Source organism: Chiloscyllium punctatum, chromosome 34 (genome assembly GCF_047496795.1).
Source record: "Chiloscyllium punctatum isolate Juve2018m chromosome 34, sChiPun1.3, whole genome shotgun sequence".
Taxonomy (NCBI): Eukaryota; Metazoa; Chordata; class Chondrichthyes; order Orectolobiformes; family Hemiscylliidae; genus Chiloscyllium; species Chiloscyllium punctatum.
In genome coordinates this window covers 29622067-29642957 of record NC_092772.1, presented here as the reverse complement: position 1 = coordinate 29642957, position 20891 = coordinate 29622067, and positions in this window count along the sequence as shown.

Sequence of the window (20891 nt, the reverse complement as noted above, 5' to 3'; positions counted from 1 at the left end):
TGGTAATGACAGACTGAAGTGTTACCCTGGCAAAAAGTTACAGGTTGTGGTTGAATGCTGTTCTGCTTCTCCTGCTGCTGTGGTCTACAGCACTACATGAATACGCAGTTTCGAGCTGCAATACCTGCAATGCAATTTTGCTGTCTGTTCCCCAATTCTCACTGAGACCCATTCACCCATCAGCCCTGCACTCAGTGACCTAACCTAGTTTCTGATGTGGAAATACTTCCATTTTCAAACTCTCATTCTGCTGAGGGTCTGTCTCCCTGGGTCTTGCTTCCAATCTGACACATTCCGCAAAAGTATTTAACTGATCTTAATGCAAATGTTTAATTCACCTGAATCTTTTTCCTTGAGAAATACCATCTTCTGTGTTTAAAGTGAACGTGTTTCCTCTGTTTCTTTCCCTGACCATGATTAAGAGCTCTATAGTGTCAGTAATGCCAGCGTTATGTAGTTTCAGAGCGAATGAATTCTCTGGATTCCCAATCATCTTCACCACATTGTATGTTTTCTCTTTTGGTTTGATGCCTTGTCACTCATGGCTGCCTTGTCCTCCCATGAGTTTTTTTCATCTTCTTGGGGTTGCATTTCTGGTATTATCTTCCGAATTATCCCCAGAACCTCCTCCCGTTGCTGCTCCATGGTCTTTCCTGTTCAGCTCCCCTTCCAATTAACTTTGGCCAGCTCCTCCCGCATGACTTGGTGGTTACTTTGCTTATTAATAACCACATTACATCTTGAAGAGAGCATTAGATATAAACTGAAAGAAGGAGTTTTGGGAGATGGGACACGAAAAATAATTGGTGGATTTCTTAACTAGATGCAGAGGGAGAACGAGAGAGTGGATATAGATCTGGAGATGTGGAAAATGAGAAAACTACATGATCGAAAGAAGTAGATGAACATTCCCCAATGGTTTGGCAATGCCTGTGTGCTGTGGTCCTTGGTACAGTGCGTGTACAACAGAGTAATATGTTCGAATGCTGAGTCTGATGCCAGAATATTTATCTCTGATTATATGACAGACACTAGCTTTGGAAAGAACCCAACAGGCCAACATATTGAAGGGGATAAACTGAAATAATTTGGGACACTAGAATCAAGAATTTGGAGCACTCATCCTGGTAAGAAGGAAAGAGTAGAGTAGGGAATTCCAGAAAAGGAGGGAACGTTGAGAGGAAAAAATCATGTTTTAATGTTTTATCAATTTTATACATCATGTGCATCATTTTTCGTTAACTGTGTCTCTGTTGTTCATTTACAATGTGTTGTGCACGTGTGAAAAATGCTACTTAACTGCACACAAACATTGATGAAACAGTGTGTATAAAATCACTTTTCGACCGTTGAAACTGTCCTGTTGTCGTGTTATGAGGATACATGAACACCAACTGGCCACCAAAAGACATGACGCACTATCACTATGTTCCATACACACAGACAAAGAAAGGCACCACTTTGACTGGGACAAAACACACACACATGCTAAGACATGCAAGGACCTTCTTAGAGGAATGGCCTTCTAACCAGAAGTCCATCAATAAACGGATCAATTTAGATCCTGTCTACATTGTCTTGTTAAAATAACCGGAAATGACATCACCCACTTTAAGAAACCAAGACCTATAAATAGAGAGGCGGGACATACCACCAGAGCTTCAGCGGAGACTCTCACTGATGATGTCACCTAGTCATGGTGACGAAACTTCTGAAAACAAACCTCCAAGCTCAACGAGCTAACTTGCACACATACAAATTGTTACTTTTTGTTCATTAGTGGAATTTAGGAGTTCTCTGTCGCTCACGTTTAAACAGATTATGATGTGAGGTGAGCTTTTCTAGGTATGTGGTTCGAATTAACAGAGGGGTTCGACATTGATGTCATAACAGTTTGGGGCCTTGCCATATGGGATTTGGACAAACTTGAACAGATTTGAGATACAACAGGTCCCAGCAAATTCCAACTCATTGCAATTAGTGACTTTGATATTCAAATTAAACCAGTGTGAAAATTCGTTTAATTTTGTTACTTGTGGTTGATTAAATCAAAAGTGAGGGAAATGGCTTTTAACATTACTAATGAGGTTCCCAAATTTTCCAAGGAAGTTTAGAAGGACAGAAGGAGGACATTTTTTAGAATTAGCAAATAGGTTGGAATTGAGTTTAACCAGGGAGAAAAGGGAAGCTGAAATTGTAATGGAGTTGGTTAAGCACTTTGATGTATCAGAGAACTAGGCAACTGCAGTGGAGTTAGAAAAAACTTAAATTGCAAATGTGGCAACTGGAGATAGAAGATAACTAAAGGGAAGGAAATAGAGAGAGAAGAAAGAGAAAGAGAGGAAAAAGAAAGAGAGAGAGGATTTTAAATGCAGAAGTTGGGAATTAGACAAGAAATTTAAGTTAACAGGATGGAGATGAAGGGAGAACATAGGGATGTATACAACTATGTTAATAACTTGCCATATTTCGATGACAAAAATGTCAAAACTTTTTTATTTCATTTGAAAAAATGGCTAGTCAGATGACGTGTCCAGTGAACTTGTGGGTAATGCTAGTTCAGATTAAGATGGTGGGCACAGCTGGTGAGGTATGTGCAGCGCTATCAGATGTGGGGTCAAGAGATTATCAAGATGTCAAATTGGCAATATTGATTGGTTATGAATTGATACTAGAAGCATATAGACAGATGTTCAGAAAAATACAGATGGAAACAGGTCAGTCTTATATTGAGTTTGAAAGAAGTAACCACAGTCATTTTGATAAATGGGTGCTGGCCTTAAAAATGGATAAGACCTGTGAGGCTTGAAGGGAGATTAATTTGCTGGACAAGTTAAAAGACTAACTTCCAGAGATAGTAAGAATTCATGTGAATGTACCGAAAGTTCAAGAAGTGAGAAGCACGGCAGAAAGGGCAGGTAAATATGCACTGGGGTATGGGATGATATTTAGCTTCTGGCAGGAGTTTCATCCTGTGAGGGATAGAAATTGGGAGAAGGGAAGATCACACATTACAAAGCAAACAGTAGCTCACAATAGTTTACCACAGGTGAAGGAAGAAGCCCAAGGGGGTTGAAAGGTGGTGAAAGGTCTCAGGTGTTCTCACTATAAGGGAGTGGAAAACATAAAATGACAGTGTCGATGGTTTAAGAAGGGCACTGGGAAAAGGTGGTTTCATTGAAGTAAGCTGAGACACACCGTGCTGGGAGTTGAATGAAGGCACTTTGGGGAATGATGTGGTAGTAGAGGCTAAGCTCAGTGGAATTAGTGAAACTGGTAAAGGAGACCCCAAGTGGAGCCGAGGAGCTGCAGGAGAGTGCACAGCCGAGGCAGGGTCTGGGTATGGAGGCAGTGCCTGATCGCTGAAAGAATTCGTCTCTGTAGATAAAGTTTACTCAGAAAGAACAGGGGGAGAACGACAAGAAGTTATAATTTTGTGAGATATGGGATCTGCTCAGTCTCTCATAGTTGAGAAGTGAGGCGCTGGAAAAGCACAACAGACCAGGCAGCATCCAAACAGCAGAACAATCGAATATCAGGCAGAAACCCATCGTAAGGAATGTGGTTAGGGGACAATGGGACTGAAAGATAAATACGAGGGGAGCAGCTGTGCTGGTGGGAGGGTCATTTCGAAGGCAATAAGAAGATGTAGGTGGGAGTGATAGTGATATGTTGGAGGGTAGAGTGGAGTCGATAGGTGGAAAGGAAGATGGCCAGTCATGGCAGTTCAAGAGGGCAGTGCTAGGTTGAACGGTTGGATCTGGGAGAGGTTGGTGGAGGGGAGATTTGGAATTTGGTGAAGTCAACTTTGATGCTATACAGTTTGAGGGTTCCAGCTGTCCTACCACCGATAGGAGTCCTATCACCCTCCTGTCCGACCTGTCACCATCACACCCCACCTGCATCTACCTATCGCCTTACAAGCTCCCTTCCACCCCAGCTCCACCCCACACTCCTATTTATTTCTCAACCTCCTTCACCCTCCCTTACCCTCCACTTTACTGATGAAGGATTTATACCTGAAACGTTAACTCTCCTGCCCCTCGGATGCTGCCGACGTGTTGTGCTTTTCCAGCCCCACACTTTACAACTCTCATCTCCAGCATCTGCAGTCCTCAATTTCTCTCGGCCGCTAAAAGTAAGAGATGAAAGTATTTTCACTCTTTCTGGCACGTTAATCAAGAGTGTGATAATTTGTGGAATGGGGACAGAAATTAAGCATTCCCTTGTGTAACATCAGGATGGAATGCCAAATCAAGATTCGGGAAGTAACAGTGACAGTGAGTAACAGAGTGTCAGTTCCAGGAATACAGTTTTTTCTTGGGAACGATTTAGCAGGAGTTGAGGTGGGAGACGCACTCCTTGTGGTGGAGAAGCCAAAGGAAGACTAGGGAATTGGGGTGTTAAAAGAAAAATACCGAGGAATCATTCCAGAGTGTGTAGTAACAAGATCCCACTGTCATACGTTACAGCAGGAAGAAAGAAAAAGACAAATGGGTTGATGCTCAGTGACCTGACACCCTGTTTGTTGTAACGGTGCAGGAAAAACCCTGAACAGGCAGAGGATCAGGGAGAGGTGTTTAGTCCAGAAAGGCTAATGGACTTACAACAGATATATACACACACATTCACACACACATACACATGCACACACACAGAGAAGGATTCAGTATATAGTTGAACGTTAAAACCAAAAGATTGAATCATAAAATTAAAATGGAGACCCCGATAGGTTACTGCAGAAGGGAAATGGGCTGAAGTGCACCACATTGCGTTACCTGTAGCATACAATGTTATGGTTAGCACATAAACTAATTGCAGGCGGTCACCGAGGTGTACAGAAGACTCAGACTAAGGTTCAGAAGCATTTCTAGTGACCTGGAATGCACAAGGAAGTGTTTTTTTTTGTACATGATATACATCCCAAATGGTAGGTAAGTAACAGGCAGGAAGAAAACCAGCACATTTCGTGCCAATTACTGCATTCGAAGAACATTTCACGTGGGTTATGATTAATCGTGTATAGAACATAGAACAATACAGCACAGAACAGGCCCTTCGGCCCACGATGTTGTGCCGAACTTCTAACCTAGATTAAGCACCCATCCATGTACCTATCCAAATGCCGCTTAAAGGTCGCGAATGATTCTGACTCTACCACTCCCACGGGCAGCGCATTCCATGCCCCCACCACTCTCTGGGTAAAGAACCCACCCCTGACATCTCCCCTATACCTTCCACCCTTCACCTTAAATTTATGTCCCCTTGTAACACTCTGTTGTACCCGGGGAAAAAGTTTCTGACTGTCTACTCTATCTATTCCTCTGATCATCTTATAAACCTCTATCAAGTCACCCCTCATCCTTCGCCGTTCCAACGAGAAAAGGCCGAGAACTCTCAACCTATCCTCGTACGACCTACTCTCCATTCCAGGCAACATCCTGGTAAATCTTCTCTGCACCCTCTCCAAAGCTTCCACATCTTTCCTAAAGTGAGGCGACCAGAACTGCACACAGTACTCCAACTGTGGCCTAACCAAAGTCCTGTACAGCTGCAACATCACTTCACGACTCTTGAATTCAATCCCTCTGCTAATGAACGATAATACTCCATCGGCCTTCTTACAAACTCTATCCACCTGAGTGGCAACCTTCAAAGATCTATGTACAGAGACCCCAAGATCCCTCTGTTCCTCCACCTGACTAAGAACCCTACCATTAACCCTGTATTCCGCATTCTTATTTGTTCTTCCAAAATGGACAACCTCACACTTGGCAGGGTTGAACTCCATCTGCCACTCCTCAGCCCAGCTCTGCATCATATCTAAGTCCCTCTGCAGCCGACAACAGCCCTCCTCACTGTCCACAACTCCACCTATTTTCGTATCATCTGCAAATTTACTGACCCACCCTTCGACTCCCTCATCTAAGTCATTAATAAAAATTACAAACAGCAGAGGACCCAGAACTGAACCCTGAGGAACTCCACTTGTAACTGGGCTCCAGGTTGAATATTTACCATCTACCACCACTCTCTGCCTTCGACCGGTTAGCCAGTTTTCTATCCAATTGGCGAAATTTCCCTCTATCCCATGCCTCCTGACTTTCCGCATAAGCCTACCATGGGGAACCTTATCAAATGCCTTACTAAAATACATGTACACTACATCCACTGCTCTACCCTCATCCACATGCTTGGCCACCTCCTCGAAGAATTCAATAAGACTTGTAAGGCAAGACCTACCCTTCACAAATCCGTGCTGGCTGTCCCTAATCAAGCAGTGTCTTTCCAGATACTCGTAAATCCTATCCCTCAGTACCCTTTCCATTACTTTGCCTACCACAGAAGTAAGACTAACTGGCCTGTAATTCCCGGGGTTATCCCTATTCCCTTTTTTGAACAGGGGCACAACATTCGCTACTCTCCAGTCCCCTGGTACCACCCCCGTTGACAGTGAAGACGAGAACATCATTGCCAACGGTACTGCAATTTCCTCTCTTGCTTCCCACATAATCCTAGGATATATCCCGTCAGGCCCGGGGGACTTGTCTATCCGCAAGTTGTTCAAAATGTCCAACACATCTTCCTTCCTAACAGGTATCTCTTCTAGCTTATCAGTCCGTTTCACACTCTCCTCTTCAACAATACGGTCCCTCTCGTTCGTAAATACTGAAGAGAAGTACTTGTTCAAGACCTCTCCTATCTCTTCCGACTCAATACACAGTCTCCCACTACTGTCCTTGATCGGACCTACCCTCGTTCTCATCATTCTCAGGTTTCTCACATACGCATAGAATGCCTTGGGGTTATCCTTGATCCTATCCGCCAAGGATTTTTCATGCCCTCTCTTAGCTCTCCTAATCCCTTTCTTCAGGTCCCTTCTGGCTCTCCTGTATCCCTCCACTGCTCTGTCTGAACCCTGTTTCCTCAACCTTATGTAAGCCTCCTTCTTCCTCTTCACTAGACATTCAACCTCCCTCGTCAACCAAAGCTCCCTCACACGACCATTTCTTTCCTGCCTGATAGGTACATACATATCAAGGACACGTCGTATCTGCTCCTTGAAAAAGTTCCACATTTCCACCACATCCTTCCCTGACAGCCTATGCTCCCAACGTATGCTCCTCAAATCCTGTCTTACAGCATCGTAATTTCCCTTCCCCCAATTGTAAAATCTTCCTTGTTGTGCGCAGCTATCTCTCTCCATAACCAAGGTGAAAGTCACAGAATTGTGGTCACCATCACCAAAATGTTCATCCACTAACAAGCCTACCACTTGTCCCGGTTCATTTCCGAGTACCAAATCCAATACGGCCTCCCCTCTGGTTGGACACTCTACATACTGCGTTAGAAAAGCTTCCTGGACACACTGCACAAACACCGCCCCATCCAATCTACTTGATCTAAAGAGCTTCCAATCGATATTTGGGAAGTTGAAGTCGCCCATGACTACGACCCTGTGGCTTCTGCACCTTTCCAAAATCTGTTTCCCAATCTGTTTCTCCACATCTCTGCTGCTATTGGGGGGCCTATAATAAACACCCAACAAGGTGACTGCACCTTTCCTATTTCTGACTTCAGCCCATACTACCTCCAGAGGCAGATCCCCCTCAAACTTCCTTTCTGCAGCCGTTATACCATTTCTAATTAGCAATGCCCACCCCCCTCCTTTTTTACCACCCTCCCTAATCTTACTGAAACATCTGTAACCAGGAACCTCCAACAGCCATTCCTGTCCCTCATCTATCCATGTTTCCGTGATGGCCACAACATCGTGTAGCTCCGCTTCCTAACATAAAAGTGGAAAACTATATTTGCTGACCATAATGAATATGCCTACCAGATTTCCAGAGACAATTCCATTACGGAATGTTAAGATAAAAAGGGAGGTGGAGGGGTTGGTAGCTTTCTTTACTCGCTGTGGGCTCGGCAGTAAGATTCAGTCAGACCAAGGGTCTCATTTTACTGCTCAGCTGTTTAAGGAAGTCATGGATAGGTTCGGCATGCAGCAGTTTAAATCAAGTGTGTCGGACCCTGAATCCCAGGGAGCCTTGGAAAGTTAGCATCAGACGCTGAAGACCATGTTCACAGAGTACTGTTATGATTACCCGAATGATTGGAATAAAGGTGTCCCGTTATATTGTTTGCCATTAGAGATGCCCCAAATAAATCTACTCAATTTACTTCCTTTGAGTTAATATTCGTACATGAAGTGAGAGGTCCTTTGAAATTAATTAAATATAAATTGACAGGACCGAAGTCGGAAATCTCACACTTGGATTCTGTGTGTGAGGTGAAGGAGAGAGTAGATGGAGTAGGTGAGTTTGCTAAATACTATATCTGAATAGTATCTGAAGAGCACAACATAGAGTGAAGCAGGTGGCAGATAAAAACTCTGAAACTTTGAGGATATCCCGTGGGGATGACGTATTAGTATAACCACCAGTGGTAGGTAATCCCTTCATAGCCAGGTTTAGTGGCCCCTTTCAAATTAAAAAAAATGTGGAGTCAGTTCAGCTATCCAGTAAAGATACTGGAGATGACAAAAAATTTTATCGAGTATTTTATATGGATGAATAATGCTCCAGACACATTTATGACTCAGGAACAGAGCTGTGGCCAGATGAACAAATTGTGTAGTTTATCTATATGATGTGGTGATCTTTAGGAAGTGATTAAAAGCTCACATGTTACAGTTGACAGATCATGTTGAACAAGAAGCAAACTTGGTAATAAACTTAAAGAAAACAGAATTCGCGAAGGCAGAGGTGACGTTCTTGGGACATTACATTGGACATGGAAGATTGACCCCCATGGAACACAAAGACACACGGCTTTGAGGAATTTCCACAACAATCCTCAAAGAAAGAGGTGCTTCAATTTTTGGAACTGAGTGGATTCTATCAGAAATTTGTTCCAAACTTCAGTAGCGTATTGGCACCACTGATGGATTTACTAAAGAAGAACACAGAATTGTGGTGGACAGAACAATGCCAGGAGGCATTTGAGAATTTTAAAGCAGGATTAATCACCACACCAATTTTAGCTACACCAAATATTATGAAACCCTTTGAAAATTGTGTTTGATGCTCGGGATATTGGGGTCAGAGATGTATTGATACAGAAAGAGGATGATGTAACTGAATGGCTCATTGGCTACTTGTCGAAAAAAACTCAATATCCACCAGAACAAAGATACAAAATCGCTATTAATGAACAAGAATGATTATGTTTCGCACTGGCCTGACAATATTTTAACGTGTATATGACAAACAAATTGTCGGAGATGGTTTTGGACAATGACAAATCTCTCGCATTTTTTGGAATAGTTAAAGACCAGAATCTGAGACTATTTCATTGGAGTCTTACCTTACCGACTTTAAACGTACAAAATGTACATACTGTGGCTCCCATAATGTGATAGCAGATGGGTTACCGCGGATTTAAAGGAAAAAGTGTAGATAAGATTTAGTGTTATTCCAGTGTTATAATGGTGTGCAAAATTAATATGAATGATATAACTGAGATAAATACTTTTGTATTTCATAAAATTGGGATTTAAAGTTAGAGGAGAAGAAATGTAGTCATCTTTTCATTCTGCTGGTTCACTTAATTTTCTGAAGCGGGGAGATGTTATCAAGCCAAAAACCTGTAGAGTACTTTAAAACCGAACGGGTTTTGTCGAATAGAAATTAAAGCCACAGATGCCAGCTAAAGGTCAAACTGTTCCACATGTCACCATTAGCTGAGAAATGGATACCTGAGTTTTGGTTGCTGTTTTGACAGCCATTCAAATTAAACCAAAGAGTTTAAATAACGCTCAGTAAACCAGAAGCTAATGGAATTTGAATATTATTGTTTGGACACCTGGTAAGCAACCAAATTATGAGAATTACTATATCATGGGGAGTATGCATACCCAGCATTTTGAACACTAGAGGGAGAGCTACTGCCATCCAACAGCAGAGTAACTGCTGGAGAGCAGGAGTGCTAACTGGCCATCTCAAACACTCTCTATCAAAGATACATGTTCATCTAAACCTACTTGCAATTAAAAAAATGACCCGGGGAGATCAGCAGCTGGAAGAGTGAACACAGCGGGGAAGATAGAGACTGTGTGCTCTTGAGATTGTAATGATTAAAATGTGGGCTTTTGGAACAGCATATTTTTACAGAGTTGGAGTCAGATATTAAGTAGCTAAGAAAAGACGGGCTTGTATTTGTGAATAGTTGTTGTTTAGTGTTCACTATTAAAGTTAAGAAACAAACTTGTTAATTTTTGTTAAAATAGTGGAATGTAGGAGATCGGTGTCGCTCATATTTTAACAGATTACGAGGTGAGGCGAGCTTTTCTGGGTGTTTGGTTTTAATTAACAGAGGGGTTCATCTTCACCTTGTAAATGTCCATCCACACTAACCCCATTTCCCTGCAGTTGGCCCATATCCTTCCAATCCTTTCCTATCGACATATTTATCCAAATGCATTGAAATGTTGTTAATGTACACCCCCCCCACCCCCCCCACCCCCCCCCCCCCCCCCCCGCGCCCCACCACCAACCACATCTGCTGGCAGCTCATCCATGTACCAGCCCTCTGTGTAAAGATGTGGCCACTCAGGTTCCCTTTTATTCCTTCCCCTCTAACCTTAAACTGATCCCCTCTTATCCTCGATTCTGTACACCTTGGAAAAAGACTGAGAGCATTAACCCTATCCATACCCCTCATGATTTTATACAGCTCTATAAGGACTCCCGCAGTCTCTTACACGCTAAAGAAAAGGTCCTAGCTTGTCCAACCTCTCCCTATAACTCAGACCATTGGGTCTTGGCAACGTCTTTGTAAATTTCTTCTGCACTCTTTCTAATTTCATAACATCCTTCCTATAAAAGGTTACAAAAACTGAATACAATACTCCAAGTGTGGCCTTACCGAAGTCCTGTGTAACTGCAACATAACTTCCCAACTTCTATCCTCAATGTCCTGCCTGATGAAGGCCATTGTGCCAAAAGCCTTCTTCACTGCCCTGTCTACCTGTGACTTTACTCTTAGAGAACCATGCCCATGAAAACCAAGGTCCCTCTGCCCACTGCACCTCTTAAGACCCTCAATTCACCGTGAAACTCCTACCTTGATTTGAGTTTCCAAAATGCAAGAACTCACACATCTATATGAAATTCCATTTGCCATTTCTCAGCCCACTTCCGCACCTGATTAAGGTCCTGCTGCAATTTCTGATAAACTTCTTCACTGATCACGCTACCACTTATTTTAGTGTCATCTGCAAACTTACTAATCATGCCTTGTACATTCTGAACCAAATCATAGATAACAAACAGCAATGGACACAGCCTTCAGTCTGACCATCATCCTTACACTAAACCCTCTGCTTCCGACTATCAACCTAACTGTGTATCCGATCGGACAGTTCCCCCAGCATTCCACGTGATGGAACCTTTCAGAGCAGCCTGCCATGTGGAACCTTATCAAATGCCTTACTGAAATCCAGAGAGACTAAATTTACAGCTCTGTCCTCGTAAACCTTCTTGGTCACTTCATCAAAGAACTCTAACAAAGTTTGGAAGCATGATCTCCCACTCACAAGTCTATGATGACTGCTCCGAATCAAACCCTGTGTACGTAATGGGTGCAGTCAATGGTATGCTGTCCATCATTGTAAGATGATTCGAGTACATAAGTAAAGCCATCTTCCTGCTGTTGTAGAGCCTTGCTGGGAGAGCATTTGGGGTGCTCTCTAAAGATTTGACCTCCTTTGTAAGGAATGAGCTCCTTACCACAGATACAGATCGTGGTATCATGAGGGTAGAGTGAAGAACCTGAGAATTTAATCTGCAGAGCTGTAAAGTCTGAAATGGTGATGCTGAAACACGAGGTGTAGCAGGTATATTTCCAAAAGACACATTGATAGGGTGAGAAATTCCATACTTTACTCAGGATTGATTGATCTGATTTATTGTCACGTGTATCTCAGTACAGGGAAACACTTTATCTATGAGCAGTGGAGGCAGATCATAGTAAGCATGGCTAGACAGATCACAGGGTGGAAATAGACTTGGACAGAGTAAGGCATACAGGATACACTGTACAAGACAAGCACTCAACAAGATCAACATGAGAAAGATCAGCATTATTTGAACACAGAGAGTCGATTCATCAGTCGAAAGTGAATTTCCTAATAGTGTATATGCCTAAATTAACTCTCCCCATGTTATTGTGCTGTTGGCGTGTGAACCCGTACTGAACGCCATGTTGTTCACAATCCCCAACATCAGCCATAATACCTTCGATGTGAAACAGGTAGCCGTTCCCACCAGCTTCCACCCTGCATAGAGAAAGGCTGGCTTCTTGGAGATGGAAGGTGCCCTCTTGAGACTTCACATAAGACATATGCATTCCCTCCTCAACACTAGAAAACCACGTTAAAGTCCCGCGTGTTTATCATGAGCCACGGAGCCAGGAGGAACAACGTGGAGCAGTCTGTCTGTGCAGCCTCTGCCCCACTCGTTCAACATGTTGGAGCATCATTCTGGAGACAGTGAGAACTGCCGATGCTGGAGATTGTAGTAGACAGTAGATTGCTGGAAAAGCACAGATGGTCAGGCAGCTCCGAGGAGCAGGAGAATCCACGTTTTGGGCATAAGCCATTCATCAGGAATCAGCATCAATTACCTCATTCTGTCCCTTTGCAAGTGCGTTGAGGGGGGAATGGCCTCCTTCTCTTCCTGTGTAAGAGACTGAAGGAGCTGAATGGCCTCATCCTGTTGCTGTGCAAGTGGCTTTAGGGGCTAAATGGCCTCCTCCTGTTCCTGTGTAAGAGACTCAAGGGTTTGAATGGCTTCTTCCTCTTCCGATTGGACAGGACCAAGGGCCTGATTGGGTTACCCCTGGTTCCTGTTTGACAGCTCGATGTACTGACAAGTGTGATGATGCTGCAGGCTTTGAGAGGTTATTTTGTCCTGGTTTCTTTTCAGAGAGAGATTGAATGATCGTTACCAAGCTGGCTAGTTAAGGACACTGAGTAAACAGCTAGGGAGGCCTTGGGTTAATTTTAATGCAGCCAATATGGGTGTGGCCAGCTCTCACAAATTACGATCTCTGGGTTTTGGGTTCTCAGTAGCATCAGAAACTATTGGGGTCTGCACAGCGTTGGAATCTTCAGTGACTATCTCCTGGTTGCTACTCTCTCAGAATTTTCTCTTGGTGCTGTTTTTAATTCCCTGATTAGAGAAATGTTTGTGACAATCTGTGTCTGAATTTTCCTTTCTGCAAGGGGCTGTGTTTTTGGGATTTTCCTATATTGGTACAGTTCATTAGTAATAGTTCCTAGATTTGTTATTCTGTTAACTTGTCTAATGGAATTATGATTTTCTAAATTCCTCTTTCTTTGCTTTCATTTTATCTTTCCCGTTTCAATAAATAGTGTTTAGCTTCACACGGAGTAGTTTGACCTGTCATATTGCATCTGGAACAGTCACTTTATATTCCCTTTAAAATTAAAAAAAATAGAGTCTAGGTGACCGCCTTCAAATATTTTCGAGGGGCTCTGGTGTGGTCAATCACACTAGACTCCTTCTCTTCCTGAGTAATAGGCTGAAGGCACTGAATGGGCTGTCCCTGTTATTCTCCAATAGCGTCAATGGGCTGAACGACTTCCTCATATTCCTGTGAAACTAGCGTGAGGTGCTGAATGAACTCTTGTTTTACTGTGGCAATGTGCAGTGTCAGACAGTGCTGGTAGATGAATGTTACGGACCATTTAACAGCACAAGTCTCAATGGAGTCTGGGACTTGTTGCACATGGACACAGACCAGCTCAGGAGCTGAGGGGGGAACAAAATGTTCTGAACATTGTGGTATCTTCGGTGACCATCCCCACTTCTGATCTTATGGTGGGGAGGGTGGGGAGGGGAGACATTGATGAAGCAGCTGAAGCTGTTTGTGAAGTGGAAGCTCCCCTGAGGATGTCCCACCGAGCTGACCCAGGACTGAGATGATCACCATCTTCCTTTGTGCCATGTTTGACCCCAAACACTGGAGAGGTTACTCTGATTCCCATTAAGTTCAGTTTTGTTAAGATCCTTGATGTCAATAAAGGTCAACCACTGCCTTGATATCAGGGCCAGTCATTTTTACCTGAACCCTTGTCTCAACCTCTTTTGTTCATATCAATAAACCATGATATAGGAGCAGCAAGTGTTTTCTTCAAACAGGTGGGATTGAATGTCAGGATTTCTGTTCTCAAGAGTGTTCGGGAAGCTAGATGACTGAAAGTATTTGGAGAGGAGGTAGATGGATATTGACCTGTCAGAGAGGTGAGGGCCATGAAGAATTGGGTATGAAAGTGGATTTGAGGCCAAGAGCAGATCTGTCATGATCTTAGTGAAGGGCAAGGCAGGCTTGGGGAGTGAACGACCTGTCCCTGTTCCTGATGTTCTCCCATTCTGTTATTGGAAAGTTAGTGGGTGTTATTTTCATGGATGTGCAATTACTGAATATTGCAGTCAGGGAGACCAGAGGATTTTGTGAGCCAACTCTGGTTGAGGTATATGGGCTGTATTCACAGTGAATCTGGGTCTACAACATGACCAACAACTGAAGCACAAGTTGCAGAGAAGGGAAGTTCTGTGAAGAGAGATGAGGGGCCTCTTTCATACCCGTGCCTGGGTTTTCCAATTACTTTTCCCAAATCACTTCAAACCGTGTGGGACAGTATTGAGAGGCTGAATGGTCTCCTCTGTTTCTGTGCACCAGATTATAGGAGTAAGTGGCCTCCAACTGTTCCTGTCTAGCAGGTTTGATGGGCTGAATGGAACACAGGAACATGGGACTGAGGAGCAGGAGTGGGTCATTAGATACTTTGAGCCTTCTCCACCTGGCACTAAAATTGTGGCTGATCAGGTTCGGATCTCAGCCCCACTTTCCTGTCTGTGTCCCATTGTGCATGACTCAATTCTCTGTCAAATATTTAACTAATGCAGCTTTCAATCAATGTGAACATAGAGGCACGATAAACTTCCAGTGAAGAGAATTCCCACTTGAAAGGTCCTTTCAGAATTATTCAACATCCCTCTTATAGAATCAGACAGTCATGCAGAACGGAAACAGACCCGTTAGTCCAATCTGTTCATTCCAATCAGATATCAAATCTGATCCAGTCCCATTTGCCAGCATTTGGTAAATATCTCTCCTCTTTCAGATACTTTTTAAATGTGCGATTGTAATCGCCTTCAGCACTTCCTCTGACAGCACTTTCTGTACACACACCACTCTCTGTGTGAAACATTTATCTTCAGCTCCCTTCTAAATCATTCGCCCTCTCCCCTTCAACCTCTGCCCTCTTGTTCTGGACTCCCTACCCTGGAGAGCAGAACATGGCTGTTCAGAATATCCATGCCCCTGATGGTTTTATAAACCTCTATAATGTCACCGTTCAGCCTCTGACACTCCAGGAGAAAGCACCTCAACCTAATCAACCTCTCACCAAAGCTCAAACCTCCAGTCCTGGAATATCCGGGTAAGTTATTTCTGCAGAAAACAGAGTTGTACGCAGTATTCTTAAAGTGGCCTCACAACATCCTGTACAGATACAACATCCCACCACAACTCCTATACTCAATGCTCTGACTGATTAAGATAAATGTGCCAAATGTGTTCTGCACCATTCTGTCTACCTACGAGTCCACATTCAAGGAACAATATACCTGCAGTACCCCTTTGTTCTACAACACGCCCCAGGACCTTATCATTAAGTGTATAATTCCTGCCCTGGTGTGCGTTCACAAAATACAAAACCTCGTATTTATCTAAATTAAACTTCATCTGTCACTCCTTGCCCCTTTGTCCCATCTAATTGTGGTCTAGTTGTACTCTGAGATAATCTATTACACCACCTTTCTGATGTCATCTGTAAACTTACTATCTATGGCCCCTATATTCACATCTAAATGCTTTACATAAATGATGAAATGCAGTGAATTCAGTACTGATTCTTGCAGCACACTGCTGCTCACAAGCCTCCAGGCTGAAAAATATCCCTCTTCCTTCAAGGCAATTGTGAGTAGCTCCCTCTGTATCTGTTGTGACCAAACCTTACTCATCTGTCGAACAATCAGAATGAAATAACAGCTATGAAGAGAGGCTGAGTAAGTTCGGTTTAATTTCACTAGATAAAAGGAGATTGAGGGGGGACCTGATTGAGGTTTTACAAAATCATGAAGGGTATAGACAGGGTGGATAGAGACGGGCTTTTTCCCAGGGTGAAGGATTCAATAACGAGAGGTCATGCTTTCAAAGTGAGAGTTGGAATGTTTAAGGGGGATACACATGGTAAGTACTTCACACAGAGGGTGGTGGACATTTGGAACGCGTTGCCAGCAGAGGTGGTAGAGGCAGGCACGGTAGATTCATTGAAGATGCATCTGGACAGATACATGAGTAGGTGGGGAATACAGGGATACATATGCTTAGGAATTGGGCGACTGATTTAGACAGTACGTTTGGATTGGCTCAGGCTTGGAGGGCGAAGGGCCTGTTCCTGGGCTGTAAATTTTCTTTGCTCTTTGTTCTTTAAATGAACACCTTGCTGAAGTCCATATAGACAATGTCTACCAAACTGCCTTCATCAATCTTCTTTGTTTCCTCTTCAAAAACTCAATCAAATTAATGAGACATGATTTCCCATGCAGAAAGCCACGTTGTCTACCCCGATCAGCCCTTGCCTTCCCAAATGTATGTAAATGCTATCCCTCAGAATCCCCTCCAACAACTTACCCACCGCTGACATCAGGCTCACCGGTCTATAGTTCCCCGGCTTTTTGGGGTCACTGTTTCCTTTTCTAGTCCCACTCCTCCACTGCTCATAACAAATGTTAAATGTAACCAGGTCGGTGATATGGCCGATGGTATTGGTCTCAGACTGGGTCAGGGTCAGTTTTAGGACAAATCAGGCTAGTTTCTTTAATCTGCTAAAACAACACGTTTATGATCCAGAGCAATGTTACTCAAACTATGATGGAAAAATGAATGACAAACTGTTTGGGTATTGCAATAATATAATCAATATTTCCCTGTTTAAAACACTGAGACACACACATACAAAATGTCTGCAACTTTAACTTGAAAGAACTTTGTCCAGATATTATTGGAACTCATGACAAAGGAAAAATTGTGAGATTGTCCAAAATGTTATTCTGCTTCTGAAGATATTGTATCACACAGCTGCTAGCAATGGGATTTCATCCTGGGACAGTTGGATTTGGCTGAATTCCCTTTGTTTTAGGCAGTGAGTAGATTCCAGTGAATTCTTGTTAGGGATCATCCAAAGGGTAGCACGGTGGTGAGCACTGCTGCCTCACAGCACCAGGGACTTGGGGTCGATTCCAGCCATGGGTGACTGTCTGTGTGGAGTTTGCACATTCTCCCCTTGTCTGTGTGAGCTTCTAATGGGTGATCCAGTTTCCTACCACAAACTGTGTAGGTTCGATGGATTGGTCACGCGAAATTGTCTGTAGTGTTCAGGGATTTCAAGGTGAGATGCATTAGTCGGGGTAAATGTTGGGAAAGTTGGTATGGACTTGTTGGGCCAAAGGGCCTGTTTCACCACTGTAGGGATTCCATCAAAATACGAATGGCAACGATGACTTCAGAGATTTTTTTAGCTCACACACATTGCTGTGATGAGGAACAATGAAGGAGAGAGAGTGCAATAGGCCATTCCTTCTCAGGCAGATTATATTGTCTCCCTCTCTGAGCTGAATCACACAGTAATGTCATCCTCTCCCCAACTGGACCATGTGAGGTCTCCTTGTACATTGCCCAAACTGTGTCTCCATCACATTCCCTGTTCCATGTAGGTGCATCATTGCTGCTGTCATACACAGAGCAATACCCTGAGCAGAAAATGGTCTCGGTCAATTTGAAGATATGTTTATATGTCCCTGTGTCATTAAAAAATAAAAATGTTTAATTTATTCAGAATACCTGTGTTAAACTGAATGCATTTTTTTCAAGAAATACAGAAATTGCTGGAAAATCTTGGCAGGTCTGTCAGTACCCAGATGCTTTTTACATGCTGTAGTTGTACCAGCCTCCACCACTTCCTCTGGCAGCTCATTCCATACGCACACCGCCCTCTGTGTGAAAAGGGGCCCTTTCGGCCTCATCAAAACCTTTCCCCTCTCACTTTCCACCAATGCCCTCTAGTTTTGGACGCCCCAACCTGGGGGGAAAAAAAACCCTGACTACTCACCCTATCCATGACCATTCTGATTTTATAAACCTTTACTGCTGCGAAATGTGACCCCGATCAACACGACTTTCACTCATCCCGGGCCTAAATTCTGAAATTCAATACTGACACCTCTTCCTTCTCCATCAAGTCACAACTCTAAATCCATTTTAATCGGTTTGTTCAGATGTATCCTAAGACACTTCTGTGGGCTTTACACCGAGACCTTTGTGCCCAGAAGAGGTCTCACCAATGTCCTGTACAACCTCAACATTGACGTCCCAATGCCGATACTCAAAGGTCTGACCAATGAAGGCAAGTGTGTTAAACACATTCTTAACCACACTATCAATATGAGATGTAAATTTTAAAGAATTAAACCTGACGGCCTAGGTTTTCAGTACTACAGCACTGCCAAAGGCCCTGCTTTTAATTGTATAGGGCCTGTTCCTGTTTGATTTACCAAATCCAATGCCTCTCATTAATGCAAACTAAACTCCATCTGCCACTCCTCAGCCCAGTGTGTGATATTACTGCCACCTCCCCCTAGCATCACTCGACAATACCCATAAAGCTGTAACATTATTCTCCTGTGTGTTTGTTCATCAGACTGTCCTGACATGCTGGGACATACCTCTGCAGCAGACAGGACTTGAATCCAGGCCTTCCAGTCCAGAGCTAGTAACACTACCACACAAGTTCAGGAATTGGAATCAAATCCAGAGCTCTAACTCAGAGACAGGGACACTACCCACTACACTACCATACCCAGATTTTGGGTCATATTTTAGTGCCCACTTTCAGCTTGATGTGGATTTATTATAATCAGGTTACCATTACTGAATTACAAAAAACACTTTGTATTATTAAACAAATGCAAGATATTTGTCTCAACTGTAGGATATTGAGTGTATATGCTATGCTAGCGAAATTAACTATGACCATCTTTAATTGCTATTATCTGACGTCTGCATTATTAAGGAAAGAAACCTTGCACTCACACTCTGCCCAATGAAGGGTCTCAAATAGACATTTATTACTGAACACCAGAGACGAAGGAAGAGCTTAATTTCTGACCCTAAAACACCGATCACTCTTACCCAACTCTCACGTGTGACTCCCCTTTTCCTAAAACCATGAAATGATACCAAGCCGCTGATTACTGTCCAGCCTCTCCTCCCCACTGACTGTGTCTGCAATCTGTCCCTCCTCCCCCTAACCACACAAGGCAAACCAAGCTCAGGGTCTTTGTGAAAATCAAGGCCGGAGTGTGCAGGTTTCCTGGAGAGGGATGGGGGTTTTAAAATTGAAGGGGTACGGTGAGGTGGCAGTAATATCACTCACTGGGCTGAGGGGTGGCGGATGGAGTTTAATTTGGATTAATGCGAGGGATTGGATTTGGTAAATCAAACAAGAACAGGACCATTACAATTAAAAGCAGGGCCTTTGGCAGTGCTGTAGAACAGAAACCTAGGCCGTGAGGCTTAATTCTTTAAAATTTGCATCTCATATAGATAGTGTGGTTAAGAAGGTGTTTAACACACATGTCTTCATAGGACAGACCTGTGAGTATCGGAATTGGGACGTCATGTTGAGGATGTACAGGACATTGGAGAGACCTCTTCTGGAATACTGTGTCCAGTCTGGTCATCCTGCCCGCTCACTCCATAGGCACACCACCCTCTGGGTGAAAAAGCTGCCCCTTAGGTCACTTTTAAATGTTTCCCCTCTCACCTTAAGCCTATGTCCTCTGGTTTTGGACTCCCCGTACCCTAAGAAAATACCTTGACTATTCACTTTGATATTACTGACCTTGATATTATTAAGCTGGAGAGGGTTCAGAAGAGATTAACCTGGAAGTTGCTGGAAAAGGAGGGATTGAGCTATAAGGAGAGGCTGGGTAGACTGGGACTTTTTTCACTGAAGAATATGAGATTAAGCAGTAACTTTACAGAGGTTTATAAAATACAGAGAAGGGGTACAGAGAAGCTGAAGGGAGGGCTGATGTCTTTTCCCTAGAGTTGGGGATTCAAAACTGAGGGATATTTTAAGGTTCGAGGAAAAAGATTTACAAAAGTCATGAGAGGTAAATATTTTAGACAGAAGCCGGCTTGTGTGTGGAATGAACTTCCAGAGGAAGTGGTGAAAGCAGGAACAGTTACAACATTTAAAGGACATTTAGATCAGTCCATAGATAAGACATCAGTTTGGATGGTGCGGTGAGCAGCTGCCCTCTCCCTCCCCATCACTTAATGAATCCCTGTTGGTTTTCTCCCTCTGCCAATGTCGGTGCAGTGGCCTGTGGAGGCCAGCAGAGGGTGGCATTGTATCACTTTAAGCACCACAGAGACTGCCAGACCTGCCCCACACACAGACACACAGAGACACACAGAGACACACAGCAATTGTTAGGACACAACATTGAATTCATCTGGTAATATAAACTAAACATAAAGAGATGCTCAATTTGCCTAGTAAACTGTTAAAATATGAGTGACAGAGAACTTCCAAATTCCACTGTTTAAATAAAAACATCAATTTTTTTTAACTCTGAAACTGAACATTGTACATCAACTATTCACAACTCTGAGACTCCCTTTCACTTAACTGCTTCTTACCCCACTCCAAATTTACAGAAATGTACTGA